Consider the following 18,752-nt stretch of genomic DNA (forward strand, 5'->3'; position numbering starts at 1 on the left):
GCCAAGTTCCCATGAGTGTTCCTATCTCCACGTGGAACATGCAGAGAAGTTGAGCATAATATATCAGCATGGAGACACCAGTGACCAGTGTCTTGGGGCAGGTGTGCAGTGGATGACCAAAAATAAGCTCAGCAGATTAAGCTCCACACAGCAAAAGGATTAAACACACACACACACACACACAGGCACACACACACACACACACACAGGGATCACCAAATGGAAGGCTAAGAATGTACCCAGTTGTAAAATCCAGTGTGATTACTATGCCAGAAAAGCTGCCAGGCCACACAGGCAGCTCTCTTCTTTCCTCACGACCACAGAGGGAACATGGCAGCCATCTCATGTGCATTCTTCTCTGAGGTACCCTGGCTGATTAGCTCTCTGAGTGTGCAGAGCTCATTCCCAACACTTAATGAGGGCAGAGCCAACAAACACTGGCCCTCTTCAACCAGACTGCTCACCATTCATACAATCTCTGGGAATCTCCTTCTGGAAGCTCCAGAAGATTCCTGCTCAACAGGATTTACAAAAAAGGGATGACAAAATCCTTTCCCCTTGATTTCAGTGTCCATTCCAGAGACAAAGAGAGAGAAAGAAACAGCAAAGGCAGAGTTTGCTCTTGGTTTGCACTTAGATTTTCCATGAACACATCTCTGTCTGACTTCAGGGTAAGTCCATTAATCTTTCCTGATGTATAAGAATCTTGCAGGAAAAGCAGGGAGGGAGCTGTCACCCATACACATACAGCCCCACTTCAAAGTGTATTATCTGAAGTGAGTATTTATTTCTCTTCCTCTAAATGGCAGAAGGTATCTTCCTCTGTTGCCAGAAATAGACAGTTGTGTCAGGAGCAGCCATCCCTGATGTAAACCAATCCTTCAGAGGAGGGGCTGGGCAGGTAAAGTGGTCAAAGATGACCACTCTGACAGGCTGGCCATCCCCACAGCACTAAACTGATGCTGGCTGCCCATGACAGGCTATATTCCTGAGGTCCTGTGACCGGCTCCTGAGAAGACTAACAAACCTTCCCATCAGCTTCCAGATGAGAACAAGCGTGAGGCCTTTGGGGCTAGAAAACAGAAAATACCAGCTCCCAGATCAGAACCACATTCTTACTCTTGGTTGGGGTAAAGTGCCATTTCAGAGGCAAGCGTGTTTGGGGAAGAAATCAGTAAATTACTCAAATGATGTCCTAAAAGAAAAATACACATACTCTCTCTCAGAGTTTAACATTTGGAGAGTGATGCTGTCACACTATAAGAATAAAGATGGTGGCTCACGCCTGTAATCCCAGCACTTTGGGAGGCCGAGGCAGGTGGATCACGAAGTCAAAAGATTTGAGACCATCCTGGTCAACATGGTGAAACCCTGTCTCTACTAAAAATACAAAAAATTAGCTGGGCATGGTGGCGCACGCCTGTAGTCCCACCTACTTGGGAGGCTGAGGCAGAAGAATTGCTTGAACCCAGGAGGAGGAGGTTGCGGTGAGCCAAGATTGCGCCATTGCACTCCAGCCTGGGTAACAAGAGCAAAATTCCATCTCAAAAAAAAAAAAAAAAGAATAAAGGACAGGTCTGGAAAAGAACCAAAGCTCCTTAATCTAGTCTTGCTTTACTGTGCAAATGTTTTCCTATCAAATATTCCAAAAGATGCTAATGATCACCTCCAAAACAAATTTTCAGGGAGCTGCAAATACTTACCAAAATGTGATCTAGCTTTTCTCACGAAGTCTCTACACACACTAATTGCTCCATGTCCTAGCTTCCACTTCTCACAACCCCCAGGTCCCTACCTTTGCACTCTCCTCTCCTCAGAGAGGCTCCATCACCAGGCAGGGGTGGTAACTCTCTGGGCAGAGCCCAGTGCCAGCAAAGGGTGTTCAGGTACCACCTCCCATCAACCTGACCTGCCATGTCAAGGAGCACTGAGCAGAAAGGTGAGCAAGTAACAACACAAAGTTTCCAAAACACAAAGAGCTGGAACAGACCAATTCAGAATCTACCAAGTCCATCCCCTCTTTCTGGATGCCACAAACCTGTACCTGGCTGTCCAGCCAGGTTAGCATTTAATTGGTTTAAATTATCCTTAATGAATTTACACAGCATTAGAAATGATCAGTTATTCCTAATATTATACCTAAATAACGTATAGTATTCCCTAAAAGGGAGAAGGAAGGTTTCTACAATATGCAGAGGTGATCAGTTATTGAAGAAGCCCCTCTGCAATATAGAGCAACTGGTCTGAAATTTGCAAGTCACATTTAGCTAATTACAAACCTATTTGTTTCTAAAGGAATAATAATAATAAAAACCGGGCACAGTGGCTCAAGCCTGTAATCCCAGCACTTTGGGAGGCTGAGGCGGGTGGGTCCCGAGGTCAAGAGATAGAGACCATCTTGGTCAACATGGTGAAACCCCGTCTCTACTAAAAATACAAAAAATTAGCTGGGCATAGTGGCATGTGCCTGTAATCCCAGCTACTTAGGAGGCTGAGGCAGGAGAATTGCCTGAACCCAGGAGGCGAACATTGTGGTGAGCTGAGATCATGCCATTGTACTCCAGCCTGGGTAACAAGAGCGAAACTCCATCTCAAAAAAAAAAAAAAGAACCCCGGAGGCAGTTTCTCATGCCTCTGCTGGCTCACGTGGGAGAAGGAAGGGCAATTTCTACTTGGGTGAAGGTGACAGAAAGATGAAGGCTCCTCTCTTCCACCTCACTGGGGACCCTAGAGTCCTGTCCTCTGCAGCTGCCTAGCCTGACGGTTGACAGGGCAGTCCAGCAGCCTCAAGAGAAGATCACAAGAGATCTGTAATCAGAGAATCTGACATCCCTTCCGGAAGTCAGCCATTCCTTATTTGGGTCAGTCCCAGCAGGGGACTTGGGACCAATCACCTATTGCTCAGGGCCTCAATTTCCTTATCTATAAAGAGAGGACCAGACAGAAACAGTGTTCCTGGCTGCACATCACAATCACTTGTGGGGATACTGTGATTTAATTAGGCTGGCTCAGGTATGAGTGAGCATCACGATCTTTAAAACGTGCAAATGGCCAGGCGCAGTGGCTCATGCATATAATCCCAACACCCAGGGAGGCCATGGCAGGCAGATCTTTTGAGCCCAGGAGTTTGAGATCAGCCTGGGCAACATGGCAAAACTCCATATATACGAAAAATACAAAAATTTTCTGGGCATGGTAGCATGCATCTATAGTCCCAGCTACTACAGGAGGCTGAAGTGGGTGGATCCCTTGAGCCTGGGCCTGGGAGGCAGAGGTTGCAGTAAGCCATGATTGTGCCACTGCACTCCAGCCTGGGCAACAGAGAGAGACCCTGTCCCAAAACAAAACAAAACAAAAATAAAATATGCAGCGAAGGGTTGAAAACTACTAATCAGCTAGAGCCCTTTCTAGCTTAAACAAAAAACTTTATAAACCCCAAATACCAATAAAATGATCAGCACACACACCCCACCCCTCCTTAGCACGGTGGATTGACATGAAAAAAAAAAAAAAAAAAAAAGAACAAATCTTTCAAAGGAAAGGACATCTCCAGCAGCCTGGTCCTGAGAACAGCTGAAGCCCACTGAGTCTTCAGTCTATCTAAGTGATCTAGAAGTTTCCAGTCAGCTCTAAAATGTTATTCTATTTGAGATTTAGATTTTCTTTCCTCTGTTGCCTGAAACATGAATCTTACAATAAAATATCTCAAACATAAATTTTGTGGTTATTTAAAATAAGCCATCACCCAACAAATGTGACTACTTGCCATTGTTTTTTCTTTCAAAGAATGAAAAATAGCCTAAAACATTTGTTCATTCCTTCACTTTTAGATTACAGATCATGGAAAAACATAAAACAAATCCTAAGAAATGAACAATTAATAGAACAAAAAGTAAAAAGAATTATAATACCAAGATGCAGAAGATTTTAGTAGATTACAGATCACAGGAAAACACAAAGCAAATCCTAAGAAATGAACAATTAACATAACAAAAAATAAAAGAATTATAATACCAAGATGCCAAAAATACTGATTACATTTCAATTACCATTTGCGCCTTCATCTGGAAAACATATTCTCCACTGGCAAGTACCCAGCATAACAGCTGCATTGCTTTTTCAACTTTCACAAACACTGGAAAAGTTAGCCAAAACTCTGTGTTGGCTGACTTCCGGGGTTTTATTATTATGTACTATTAGTTCATAGTGAGAAACATGGGCTAAAGGAAGGGGGAAAGTGAAGTAATGACAGGGGCTTCCTAATTATGTGCAGATGTGAAGGTTTCTGAAGCTTTATCTGCCAGAAAATGTCTTCCATATTACTTCTATTACCTGTAGCTTTTACTAATTTAATCAGATAATTACAAATGTTGTGTTTTAAGGACATGATTTACAGACTTAACTGTGAAACCATTATTCTTATGTGAGTGGCTGGGGTGCGCTGACATTTTAATGTTTTTCATATGTAAACCAAATTGGTGGATTCTCTCCCCTTTGCTCCACATTTTAGCAAGTGCTGAAAGCAAATCAACAGGCAAAGAACCGGTCACCTTCCTCCATTATGTCCATTTCTTATGAAATTTTTTTTTTCTGTAGAAGTAAATTTTTAATGGCTGGTTAATTATATCACTACATTTTATTGCAATATAGTACTCATTTATGCACTTAAAAATGGAAGGTGTACAAAGATTAAATTAAGACACGGTAAATTGACTAAATATTTGGTTTTTATATAAATAAAGGTCAAAACCACACCACTGACATGTAATACTGTTATAATACAACAGTTAAACTTGTGAGTCTACAAGTTTATGGTTCAAAAGCCTCTCACTTTTAGTACTATATGAATGCTGGGGCTGAAATATTTATTTTTTAAGGCTTACACAAACCAAACGAGTGGTACGGTCTAAGCACAGACTTTTCAATCTCATGAACCAGCAAAGTTAAACAAAAAAATGGAGGAACCAACATGAGTTTCCAACTTTTCCTTAGTTAAATAAGGAGAAAAAAATTAAAACACATACAAAAAAGAATTACTAATATTGCCACTACTTTATAAAGAGAAGTCAAAATAGGCCAAGGATTACCATGATCATCTGCAAACTGAAAGATCGATCCCTTCCAGAAGTGGGCAAATGGCAACCCTACCTGAAGGCTTCTGCAGAGGGTGGTGAGGGCCCCAGGACACACCTGGGCTCCACAGGTGCAAAGGAAATAACGAGCTTACAGGAGATGAAGGGTGAAGTCCCAGCCAGCTGACTAGGGGTAAACACAAAATCTCTCTGGGTTTCTCTGTCTACATCTACACCTTTACCCTACTTTTAAATTCCCTTCCTAAAGTCCCATAACCACTAGGTGAAGAGCACTGCAGGACTATTACCCTTTTATTAGGATAAACCAAGTCTCTATGCGCCATCACATGTATCTCCAACACCCAACACAGCACTTGGCATAAAGTACTGGCTCCAGACCTATTAATTGAATAAACAACTTTTCTGCTCTCCCCAATATTTAAGGGGGCTTTAAGAAAACTGCTTTGACAATGGATGCATAGGAGCTTCTTCAAAGAAAATATAGTATGGATCTGGCTTTAATTTTTAACTTTAGGGATGTAAATAGTTATATTATTTAAGAAACACTGATACAGCTTTTACTATGTGCCAAGTCTAAGCCCTTTACAAATATTAACTCATTTAATCCTCAAAATAACCTTTTTTGAGGTAGGCACTACTATTATCTTTTTATCACTTTACAAATGAGAAAACTGTGGCACAGAGTTAAGGAACGTTGTCCAAGGTCACAGAAGTAAATGACAGTGAAGTTGGGATTTGAACTCAAGTTGTCTAGCTTCTACGTCTAACCTCTGCTGTCTAACATAGTCATCACAAGCCATGTGTGGCTATTTAAGTTTCATTTAAATTAAAGTAAATTTTTTTTCTTTGAGACAGAGTCATACTCTGTCGCGCAGGATGGAATACAGTAGCACGACCTCGGCTCACCGCAACCTCCGCCTCCCTGATTCAAGCAATTCTCCTGCCTCAGCCTCCCAAGTAACTGGGATTACAGGCACATGCCACCACGCCCAGCTAATTTTTTGTATTTTTAGTAGAGACAGGGTTTCACCATGTTGGCCAGGATAGTCTTGATCTCCCGACCTCGTGATCTGCCTGCCTCGGCCTCCCAAACTGCTGGGATTATAGGGATGAGCCACCACACCCAGCCAAATTAAAGAAAATTTAAAATTCACACCAGCCACATGTGCTCAGAAGCCACACACATGGCCGGCAGTAATAAATCTACTGAATATTCCCATCCTGTGAACACACTGGTCATGCTCCATCCAGTAGAAGCACTGGTCTATGTTCTAAGCTGCTACTCTCTTGCTGCCTTTCAATCTGGGTTTGGCTCCAGACATGGAAGTTCCAACTCCATGCTGTATGTATCCCCAACCTAAGAAATATAACACAAAGTTTTTTTCAGATTGGCACTCTCTAACATATTTCTTTAAGCAAAAGAATACAAAAACAAGTTGACAAGAACTTGATTCTTAATGGACTTCCTCAACAAGAATGCCAACTGGAAGGCTTGTTTTTTTCCTTTGTTTTTCTCTACTCTTCTCCTGGCAGGATGTTTGTAGAGATGGTCTCTGGCTGCGAGGTCACTGGTGCACACTCGCACCTGTCCTGCTGTGCAGAGCTGGAACGCTGTATTTATGGATTTTGTAAGCAGAGTTCAGCCAAAGGGTAGCCCTTCCCAAAATTCAGTTCCCAAAATATTTGCACATATTTTTCAAAATGTAGGAAGCACACCACACAATGTTCTTTCTGTAATATAAGAAACAGAGGCCGGGTGTGGTGGCTCACGCCTATAATCCCAGCACTTTGGGAAGCCGAGACGGATGGATCCTGGTCAACATGGTGAAACCCCATCTCTACTAAAAATATAAAAAATTAGCTGGGCATGGTGGCACGTGCCTGTAGTCCCAGCTACTCGGGAGGCTGAGGCAGGAGAATTGCTTGAACCCAGGAGGTGGAGGTTACGGTGAGCTGAGATTGCGCCATTGCACTCCAGCCTGGGTAACAAGAGCAAAACTCCATCTCAAAAAAAAAAAAAAACCCAGAGGTTTTTGGTGGTATCAAGGCCACCAAAATTTAAATTCTATGGCTTGGAGGACTGAGGGTGAGCTGTCCTTGGGGGAGGCGGGTTACAATTTCTGCAATTCCCAAACAAGTTAGCTTCACCTTTGAGAAAAGTCAGTTGTTACAAGTTGAATAACCTAAGAAGGTACATCAAGTCCTTGTTCACAGTAACATCTGAATCCAAATGTTTCGTCAAGTACAGGTAAACTATGGTAGAAAAAAGGAAGCTCCTCGCATCAAGGGACAGGTCAATAAAGAGGTGACTACCTGGTGGCTGGAGTGAGTCTCAAAGGAAGGAGGAGGAAAGTACTCAAGTGCGCTTAGTGAAAAACTTGAAAAAAACAAAAAAAAAAATCATAGTTTTTGCTCTGTATTTGTTAAATGATGCCAATACAATATCTGTAACAAAATCTATTAATTCATTCTCTTCTTCTAAGCCAGACATTTTTCATGATGCTCATTTTCAGAGAACCCAAGACAGTTCCTCACTGCAACTCTAGGGTTTCTCTAGCCTTATAGTAATAAAGAAGGAAGCCAGGTGTGCTGGTTCCTGGTGAGGGCCCAAGACCAACAGCCAGGAGCAGATTTTGGATCTTCACGTCCCATGCCATCTGTTTATCCCCATTTACAATTTCCTGAGCAACTACTTCCATAAACATATGCCCATATCGTCATTTATAATAGTTGTATGGTGTTCTACTACATGGATGTACCAAAATTTATTTAACCAAGTCCCTACTACAGGACACATATTTTTTCACTATTCTCAACAATACTTCCATGAGCAGAGTAATATCATTATAACCTTGTCCAATTATCTTCATAGGCTAAATCTGCTAGAAGGAAACCAACTAACTGCCCTTCCATCCACTTTGTACAAGAGGGCCTATTTCCCTCTACTTTAATCAGCGCCAAGTATTAAGTTGTCTAAGATCACTGCAGGTCTCTAAAGTGATAGCTTGTTATTTTAATTTGGAAGTCTGCTTACTAGTGGTGATGGATATGTTTTCATGTAAGTCGATCATTTATTTGGGTAAGTTACTAACATTCTGTGCTTCTGTTTATGTATCTGTTCAACAGAAAAAAATAACTGAACTTGCATCTAGGACTGTTTTGATGATAAAAAGTGAATACATGTGAAATGCTTATAATATGCAGGAGATAAAAGCATTTCAAAAAATGTTAGCTGTTATTGTTATTTATACTTTTTAAACATATTTCTGATAAGGGAAGAAATCTTCCTTTGGGATCAATAGAGTTCACATAGGTCGTTACTTTTTGTGAACAAAACAGATGAAACAATTATCACTGGGTAAAAATAACTACTGTATAAGCCCACGTGTAGTTCTAGAAGGGGACCGCCCTCCCTTCATTTAGTTAAAATGTCTACTAGAACCATGTAAATACTAGGCTAGTTTTCTATAATATGAATTAAGAAACTGTACCTTTTAATAAAATTTTTAACTATATTCTTTGATTTACTTGCTTTTTAATAGAGTAATCATGGTTTTCCCCAGAATTTTTTTTTTTTTGAGATGGAGTTGTACACTGTCGCCCAGACTATATGTAGTGCAGTGGCATGATCTTGGCTCACTGCAATCTCCGCCTCCTAGGATCAAGCAGTTCTCCTGCCTCAGCCTCCCGAGTAGCTTGGACTACAGGCATGCACCATCACACCCTGCTACATTTTTGTATGTGTGTATTTTTAGTGTAGACAGGGTTTCACCATGTTGGCCAGGGTGGTCTCAATCTCCTGGATCCGTGATCCGCCTGCTGTGGCCTCCCAACGTGCTGGAATTACAGGCATGAACCACCATGCCCGGCCCCCTCCCCCCAGAATTTTTAAACAAAATTATACAACCAAAAAAATCCCAAAAAGGAGGTTATTGGTTAAATAAATCACCATACATATAATATGTAGACTCTCATGCATCAGATAAAAACAATGATATTTTATGTCTATATAAAACATGGAAAAATGCTTAAGAGAAAATAAAAATAAAAATATATGCAAATTATGATTCTAACTTTGTTTTAAAACATACATATATCTGAAACAATATACACCAAATGTTAAAAGTATTTAGCACTGGGTGATGGGATTAAAGGCAATTTAAATTTTCTTATTTTTTTAATTGTATTTTCCTCAATTTCTATGGAGATCATTTTATTTTTGAAATGAGAAATTTTAAGTATTTGTACAGGTGGGATTCCAATGTAGTGTGCAGTTTGCTGGACAAAGCAGAGCCGTCTGGCAAGACAGAGCCCTCTTGGACAACAGGCTCTCTTGGAAACATGACTTGAACAGATTTGAGGGGTGGCATCACATAAGGATACCTGAGATTCCTGCCTCATCTTCTCAGAGTGGGCAAGGCCCTGAGTTGATTTTGTCTGCTTATCACCCATCAGTGATGTCCGCCTCTTTCCAAACAATGCTCCAAATGTATGACAGGCACACAAGTCCCTGCTTTCCTCCAGACAAACCACTGCCACGCACCCACAACCTCCTACGATTCTCAGCCTCGCTGCTGAGATGTCCTTTCTCCACTCGACTCAAGCTCACCTCCTCCAGGGGGTCTTCTCTGTACCTGCTATGCCCACATCTGTCACAGCATACCACACTGCCCTACAGACCTGTCAGCCCACTTCTGCCCCTGTTCTTGACTGTGAGCAGGCTGGATGAGATATAACAGAATGGTGTGATTGGTAGACAAGTGCAGACAGAACTTGTCTTAGGACATTCTTTTATTTAAAAAAACAGCTTTATTGAGGTATAACAATGTCATATTACACAATTTGGTAAGTCTTGACATGTGTATATTCCTGTGAAACCATCACTGCCATCAACAAATTGAGTATATCCATCACTCCAAAGTTTCCCATGCCTCTTTATAGTCTACGCCTCCTGGTCCAGCCTCACTTACCCTTATATCCTCCACCTCAAGACGACCATGGATCTGCTTTCTATTACTATAGATTAGTTTGTAATTTCTATATAAATGGAATCATATAGTTAGAGCTCTTTTTTGCTCTGGCTACTTACCCAGTATAATTATTCTGAGATTCACTGATGTTGCTGCATATAGCAATAGTTTGTTTTCACTGCTGAATAGTATTCTATTAAATGGCTACAACAGTTTATTTATCCATTTACCCATGATGGACATTTGCGTTGTTTCCAGTTTGGGGCTACTACAAACAAAGCTGCTATAAACATCTGTATATCTTTTTTTGGTATGAATATGTGTTCCCATTTCATTCCTAGGTATCTCTACTTAAATACCTAGGAATTGAATGTCTGGGCAATAAGAGAGGTCATACTATAATTTGTTAAAGAAACTGCAAGCTTTTTGTTTGTTTTGTTTTGCTTTGTTTTTTGAGACAAAATCTCACTCTGTCACCCAGGCTGGAGTGTAGTGGCGCTACCCCGGCTCACTGCAACCTCTGCCTCCTGGGTTCAGGTGATTCTCCTACCTCAGCGTCCTGAGTAGCTGGGAGTACAGGTGTGCACCACCACACCTGGCTAATTTTTGTATTTTTAGTAGAAATGGGGTTTCATCATGTTGGTCAGGCTGGTCTCAAACTCCTGACATCATGATCTGCCCAACTCTGCCTCCCAAAGTACTGGGATTACAGCCATAAGCCACCGTGCCCGGCCAAAACTGAAAGTTTTTTAAAACAATGAGCAGACAAGGACTCAAATGTACCAGGGCAATATCCTCTTAAAAAAAAGATAAGTCCTTTTTATAAGGGATGATGAGTCACTTTGTGATGTGAATAATCATCCTTTGTAATTTTTAAAATACAATATTCACATTTGAAGTTTCTCAAGTCAGTCATACTGATATTAATTACAGTTATGTAAAAACTTGCACTCTGTCCACTGTCCAATTCCTACATTGTACCTCATTCTTTTCAGGATTTGGGTAGCACCATTAAATCACGCTTTTCTCTGTACTCTCTACAGCGGTGTTTATGAGAAAGAGCACGACACTGTGATTATGTTTGAGTGTTGAAGAAGGACCCTTTCTTTGCATGTGTTCCAAGTAAAGAGAGTAACCCACTCACATGACTTTGGGCAAGTTACACTAACTTCTGTATCTTTGATAGACACCCTATCATCACCCACATTTAGATGTAAGGTATTAGGAGACCTCCTATTTAAGAGGCTATTCAGAAATACAACATGGGCTACAGATAGAAAAGCAATTTCACAGGCAAATATCTACATTGGCAGTTGGTCTTGGACCCTCTCCTTCAATTTTAACCTAAATTCAGAAAACATAAAAATAAGGCCAGGTGCAGTGGCTCATGTTTGTAATCCCAGCACTTTGGGAGGCCAAGGCAGGCAGATAAATTGAGGCAAGGAGTTCAAGACCCACCTGGTCAACATGGTAAAAGCTCGTCTCTACTAAAAATACAAAAATTATCCAGGTGTGGTGATACACATCTGTAGTACCAGTTCACTAGAACCTGGGAGGCAAAGGTTGCAGTCAGCTGAGATCACGCCATTGCATTCCAGCCTGGGTGACAGAGTTAGACTCTGTCTCCCTCATGCCCAAAAAAGAAAACACAAAAACACACAATTTATAGGATATATATGTAAGAGCAATCCAGAATACAGAAGGAAATTATAAGAAAACTAGAAACATCAAGACATGCTCTTTAGGCCAGGTGTAGTGGCTGGTAGGATTGCTAAAGCCCAGGAGTTTGAGACCAGCCTGGGCAACATGGCAAAACCCCATCTCTACAAAAAATACAAAAATCAGCTGGGCATGGTGATGAGTGACTATGGTCCCAGATACTCAGCAGGCTGAGGTGGAGAATCCCTTGAGCCCAGGAAGTGCAGGTTGCAATGAGCTGTGATTGCACCACTGCACTTCAATCTGGGCAACAGAGTGAGAGACCCTGTCTTAAAAAAAAAAAAAGATATGTTATTTAGTTGTATCTAAACTTTAAAAAAAGTTAGATTTTCTGATGGATACTGTATTTAATAATCTGCAGACATATTAAACTTCACAACAATTTTCTAAACAGTTTTTAAAGGATCTGAGTATAATGGCATAATAGAGCTAAACAGAGTCTGACGGCTTTTATTATTTCTAATAACTTTTCTGCTCTAGTTTATACAAGCCAATAAATCTCATTCTATTCCACATGAAATGAAATCCACTCAGTAGTGTCAATTACGTTTCTATTGCAGGCTGGGGTATCTTTACTTGAGACATAAGACACATGCCCACGTGTCCTCAGCATGAAGACTGCTGTGACTTACTTAAATGTTCCAGACGCAAACCTTTTAAGTAAAAAAACCAAACCCCATATAAAATGTCACTAGCCTGCCTAAGTTAGAAGGCATGTACCACAGCAGTCAGTCAGTCAGTCAGCGTAAAGGGCAGTAGATCCACCACCTGCAATGAGGTCACAAGAATGACACAGCCTTTGAAACAGGTGTTAAGTAAAACTCTCCTTAGACCGAGCAAATCCACTTTTAGAAATTGAAGGGAAAAAGTAACTTCAGATAAAATTACGAATGCAGTGATGCTCATCACTGTGCTTTTTTTATAGTTGCAAAAAATATGCAGACAAACTAAATGTCCAATAATAGGACACACTTACTTTAGAAATAGGGTACATCTACTTTATACAGCCATAGAAAGTGTTTTCAAAACAACTTAACATGAATACAACCCATAAAAACAAAGGGTATAAATATATGAGGGTATACATGAGAGCAAACCATCAACTGGACCAGAAGTACAAAACTCCTTAGCTCAAGGATTATAGGAATATTCTTTTTTTCTCTCCTCTTTTTGTTGTTTCTAAGACAGAAAGTCACTGTTGCCCAGGCTAGAGTGCAGTGGCACAATCTCAGTTGACTGCAACCTCCACCTCCCCAGTTCAAGTGATGCTCCTGCCTCAGCCTCCTAAGTAGCTGGGACTATAGGCGTGCGACATCATGCCTAACTTCTGTTATTTTTATTAGAAACGGGATTCCTACTAAACCCGTTTCTCTTGACCTCAAGTGATCCACCCACCTCAGCCTCCCAACATGCTGGGATTACAGGTGCAAGCCACCACACCCAGCCAGGAATATTCTTTAATGTATTACTCTCATACTCAGAAGTTATTTTTTTAATTACAGTATATCCTAAAAATAATTATCTTGAGGTCTTTTTCTAAAAGCTCTTAAAATATCACATTATTTCTCTGGAAACATACTAAAGAACAAAATTTGTTCACCAGTCATGCTGTCTGTTTCTTTAAGGGCCTATTCACAAAGCCTAATAGAAAAATCTGGATTTAGGAAAGAGAGAAATAAACTGAGTGCAGTGGCTCACGCCTGTAATACCAGTACTTTGAGAGGCGAGGTGGAGGACTGTCTGAGCCTAGAAGTTCAAGACCAGCATGGACAACGTGGCGAGATCTCATCTCTACAAAAATTAAAAAAAAAAAAAAAAGTGAGCTGGGTATGGTGACACGCATCTGTGGTCCCAGCTACTCCAAGAGGCTGAGGCAGAAGGAATGCTAGCGCTCAGGAGGTTGAGACTGCAGTGAACTATGTTCGTACCACTGCACTCCAGCCTGGGTGATAGCCTTGTCTCCAGAAAATAAAAGAGAGAGAGAGAGAAATGAGAAGTAAATTACTTAAAAATAATTATTCATATCACAGAATTTAAATGTTTACAGTTATAAAGCACTTATAATAAGATACCCAAAAGTTTACTTTAAATGGCAACTCTTCAGGAACATATGTACTCGAAGAAGTTATTCTTACATAAGATGACCAAGAATTTCTGATCAGCCCTTCATCAAGAATGTCAACCACCACAATGGCTCAAATCCTATTATCTAGTTGGTAACGAAATTTTTTTCTACCTAAATGTAGAATGATCAAAAGAGAAAATATTTCAAGTCTTATATAATAATGTGGGTGACCTTCAACCCTCAAATACTGTTTTGGAGACTTTTCACAATCTATTACTATGTGAAAGAGAAGGTAAATCCTCACAGTGACAGGCTATGATGCCAGGGGAATCTTTCTGTCAGTCAAGTTCATTATTAACAGTGTTTCTGGACCTAAAAATGTACAGTCTAACCTTGACCTTAGTAAGGTCCCTTAGAGTTTCTTGACCAAATTATTTGCCACAACCACCTGACTGGTTTCCCTGCTCTGAACTTTGCCCAACTGAAATCCATCCTCTTCCATGCTGGAGCTCAAAAGAGCTTTGAAGAACACACAAGCTTGACTGAAATGTTTCAACACCCTCTCCACTCATCTTTTGGGTAAAACTTCCTTTCAAGGCATGCATGAGTTTTTGCCTGGCCTCAGCTCCCTTCACTCCTCAACACAGCCCTCTTTCTTCCAGCCACAGCGAAACAGGTCCTCGAAACACACAAGTTTTCTCCCTCCCTGGCTTTGTGCATGCTGTTTCCCCTGCGTGGGACTCTCCCACACCTTTATCCTTCCAGCTAACACTAATCACTCTTCAAGAGTCACCTCAAGCATCATCCTTCTTCACTAAGCCGTCCCTATTCCTCCCATCTGGCATCTACCTGAATAAGATGCCTATTGACCAGACTGAAGCCCATGACTATCTTTGCTAGGAAGGTGGTTATCCAACTTAATGCAATAAAGCATGTCCACTACTGAGGGGAAATTCATGAATGGCAGATTAATAAAATATCCAATTATTTCAAACTGCTTATTCCCAATCAGAAATTTCTGGAGAATCTCATTACCATTTTCAGTGATTCCAAGATTGTTCAAATTTCCTATTAAATATTTTCATATTTTGTGGACCCCACCTGAATTGAAGTGCTACCAGAGGGGATCCCTTAAAAATACTTTCTGAATTTAGAAATCTGTTTATAAATTCTTCATAAACTTAGGCCAGGTGCCATGGTTCTTGCCTGTAATCCCAGCATTTCAGGAGGCTGAAGCAAGTGGATGACCTGAGGTCAGGAGTTTGAGACCAGCCTGGCCAGCGTGATGAAGCCCTGTCTCTACTAAAACTACATAAATTAGCTGGGCGTGGTGGCATACACCTGTAATCCTGGCTACTCCACAGGCTAGAAAGGAGAATCACTTGAACCTGGAGGTGGAGGTTGTGGTGAGCTGAGATTATGCCATTGCATTCCAGCCTGGGTGAAGAAAATGAAACTCCGTCTCAAAGAAAAAAAAAAAACAACTTCATAAACTTGTTTTCCATTCTCCATCATCACCCCAGCAAAACTGAACAGATTTTGGGGTGTTCTGTGAGACCAGCAAGAACAGTTAATGCTGAGGTTCTATCATATTCTTATGGAAACACAGCTAGAATTACAAATATTTTAGGCTTGTAGATCTTCTTGTTGATCCAGAAAAATCCAACTGATAAAAACCACAGTGCGAAGGTTATATCAAAGTAAAGGACATCTTCTATAAATAACCCACATTCTCAGGAGTATTTTCCAAAACATTCCCAATTAGAGACTGCTAAATGTATGCACGCTCTTTGTAAAAGCTCTTAATCGCCTGAAACTGTCATCAGCTCTCAAATCAGAATTATGATTTTTATTTTTATTTTGGAGACAGGGTCTTTTGTCTCTGTTGCCCAGGCTGCAGTGCAGTGGCACGATCTCAGCTCACTGCAACCTCCAACTCCCAGGTTCAAGTGATTCTCATGCCTCAGCCTTCCAAGAACACACACCACCACGCCTGGCTAATTTTTGTATTTTTAGTAGAGGCACAGTTTCACCATGTTGGCCAGGCTGGTCTCAAACTCCTGACCTCAGGTGATCTGCTTGCTTTGGCCTCCCAAAGTACTGGGATTACAGGTGTGAGCCACCACACCCGGCCTAAAATTATGATTTTAAAAATCAGCAACTTGCATCTGCATATTGCCATATATTTTTCAAAGTACTTTCAGTTATATCATTTTCTTTTTTTTTTTTTTTCTTCTGAGCCAAGGTCTCACCCTGTTACCCAGATTGGAGCACAGTGGCACAATGCTTTTTTTTTTTTTTTTTTTTTAATAGAGAACAGGTCTCACTATATTGCCTAGGCTAGTCTTGAACTCCTGAGCTCAAGGGATCCTCCCACCTCAGGCTTCCCAAGTACGGGGATTACAGGCATGAGCCACCAAATCCAGCCAGTGAGAGCATTTTATTTGGTCCCATTTTTGTCACTCATTTCTCAACATCAAATCCCAGCTTTAAAAATTATTTTTCTTAATTTTCTATTTCTAGAAAATTAGATTATTTTAGACTCTTACAAAGTGAGCTTTTGTAAGATTAATAACTTTGTTAAAATTGAAAGTAGAAAAATAATTCACAGAAGAGTGTGAAAATTTCTGTTATTTTTTTTTTCCTTTACAAAATGTACCATCTGGAGTTATTCTGCAGCCAAAAATATATCGGGAGATAGGACTTTCTTTATGGTGAAGGGAGGAGGAGAAACTAAATCATAAGCCATCAGGATGACATAATGCACAACACTGAAATCTGAGAAAAAGGGTCCCGGAGATCATTCTCAAAGCTTACACTTAGCCTGTGTGACCACACAGGACCTGTGACACACCAACTTTTATAATGAAGAAAGAAATAGCACTCACAGAATGAAACTGGAGAGGAATTCAACAGCCTGCCAAAAATAAACAATAAAAAGAAGTGGATTTTAAGAAGACGACTATAGTATGAGTCAGATATCATGGCAGTCCAAGGTGAAAACAGAGAGTCACTGACTCTCAGGGGTGCAAGGGATCTTAGAAAAGTCCTTGTTCTAGTCTTACCATGGGCTGCCTTGAACTGCAAGGAAATCAGTTTCCCTCCCTAGTCCTCAGTTTCCTCATCTGAAAATTGAGGCATCAGGGTATGGCCAGTGGGTCTCAAACTTGGACACTCACCAAAATCACCTAGGAATTTCAAAATACAGACTCCTGGATCTAGTGCCTAGAAATTCTTATTCAAAAAGGATATGATATGGCCCAGAACCTATCATGTTTTTAAGGGTCCCTAAGGTGGTTCTGATGCACATGTCTGGAAACCACCAAACAAGATGACCTTTAAAGTACCACCTCATGCTTTGGTTTTAATTGCAATTTAATCTTATTGTCAAGAACTCAGGTCTACTTACTTTGAGAAGACCTTTCTGTATACTATACTGAGAATCAAAAGTCAGTACCTCATAACGCATATAATCAAGGGCTTAGAGGTAAGTTTTCTACTTGTTCTTTATTATTATTTTCTTGGATCGATCTCAACAAATTTTATAACAATGAAAAAAGAGATACAAAATAACATGTATAGCATAAGTGTGTTTATACAAAGTTCAAAACCAGTGTTTGCCACATTTTCAAATGGTTCAGCAAATAAAATATATGTGTACGTCCATCTATTGAGATATAAAGACAACGTGGCAAAATGTGAACAATCGGGGATCTAGGTGAGTATGCAAAAGTTCATACAACTATTTTGCTACCTTTTTGTAGGTTTGATGTTTTTCAAAATAAAAAAGATAGGAAAGAGATTAAAAACCAGACAAAGCTAATTTATATTGTTTAGGAGTACAAACATGGGTAGTAAAAAAATTAAGAAAATAATTATCAAAATTCAGAGTAGTGCCAACGCTGGGAAGAAGGATGAACTTGTGCTGAGTACAAGCCTCGCTGGGGTCTTCTGATGCTGGCAGTTTCTTCACCTGGGCTTATTAAACTCTCTCTATAAATTCTATGCATTTTCCATATGTACATTTCACAGGATGAAACAGGTAAAAACAATGTGATGAGGTATATAAAAATACAAACAAAATTGCTATACACTTGTTAAACATTATTATTTGAAAAAACTGCTTTTGCCTTTAACAAACAAACCTAAGTTTCGGTATTTTTGCTATGAGTCATTTACGTGAGATCATTTATCAAAAGGCACTTACTGAGGACCAAATTTTGAGGCTAGCAATATAATAATGTCATCTTATTTTTATATGAGCTAGTTCTTACATAACCATCAATTCTGAATCTGGTTTAGTTTGGTATTAGGTAATGTATCGTATACATTTATATTGTTGATGTATAAAATTTGTCTGTTTTCTATAGCTTTTTCTGATTTCTTCATTAAAAATTTTTTGGTGTTTTTTAACTTTTTCAAAAATCAGCACAATTTTTTCCTTTGAAATTAAATAGATTACTCGGTTTCCAACATTTAATTATGTCTATCACCATAAAAAGTTTTCACCTAATGGAATTATTTAAGCAATATTATATTAATGGAAAACATTATTCTCAGGACTAATTACTAGGTGCCTTTGATGTGTACTTTTTTGCATTTGCTGTATGCATGACATACTACTGTTTTATAGTACAATGAATTGCAGAGCAGTGATGATTCAATAAATGTACATCTATTTTGCACACTTGCATAACTTAAGCATTTTCTCTGAGAAACCATCCCTGATTTTCAGTCTAGATCCAATTCCTCTGACATGTGTTCACAAAGCTGCATACTTTTCCTTCACAGTATTAAGTATCTAATGCCACATTTCTTTCTTTGTTAAAAATTATTAATGTTAGTCTACCCAGTAGACTAGAGTGCCATTGCTTTCCTAGTGTTACAATAAATGAATAAATGAAT

The 18,752-nt window shown here is 39.9% G+C and overlaps 1 protein-coding gene across 19 annotated transcripts in view; it reads right to left on the reverse strand.

Annotated features, from left to right (window-relative positions):
• SPTBN1 (spectrin beta, non-erythrocytic 1) overlaps positions 1-18,752 on the reverse strand; it is a 216,361-nt gene that overhangs the window by 168,667 nt on the left and 28,942 nt on the right. The gene's annotated exons all lie outside the window — the stretch shown is intronic.

Source organism: Callithrix jacchus, chromosome 14 (genome assembly GCF_049354715.1).
Source record: "Callithrix jacchus isolate 240 chromosome 14, calJac240_pri, whole genome shotgun sequence".
NCBI classification, from domain to species: domain Eukaryota; kingdom Metazoa; phylum Chordata; class Mammalia; order Primates; family Cebidae; genus Callithrix; species Callithrix jacchus.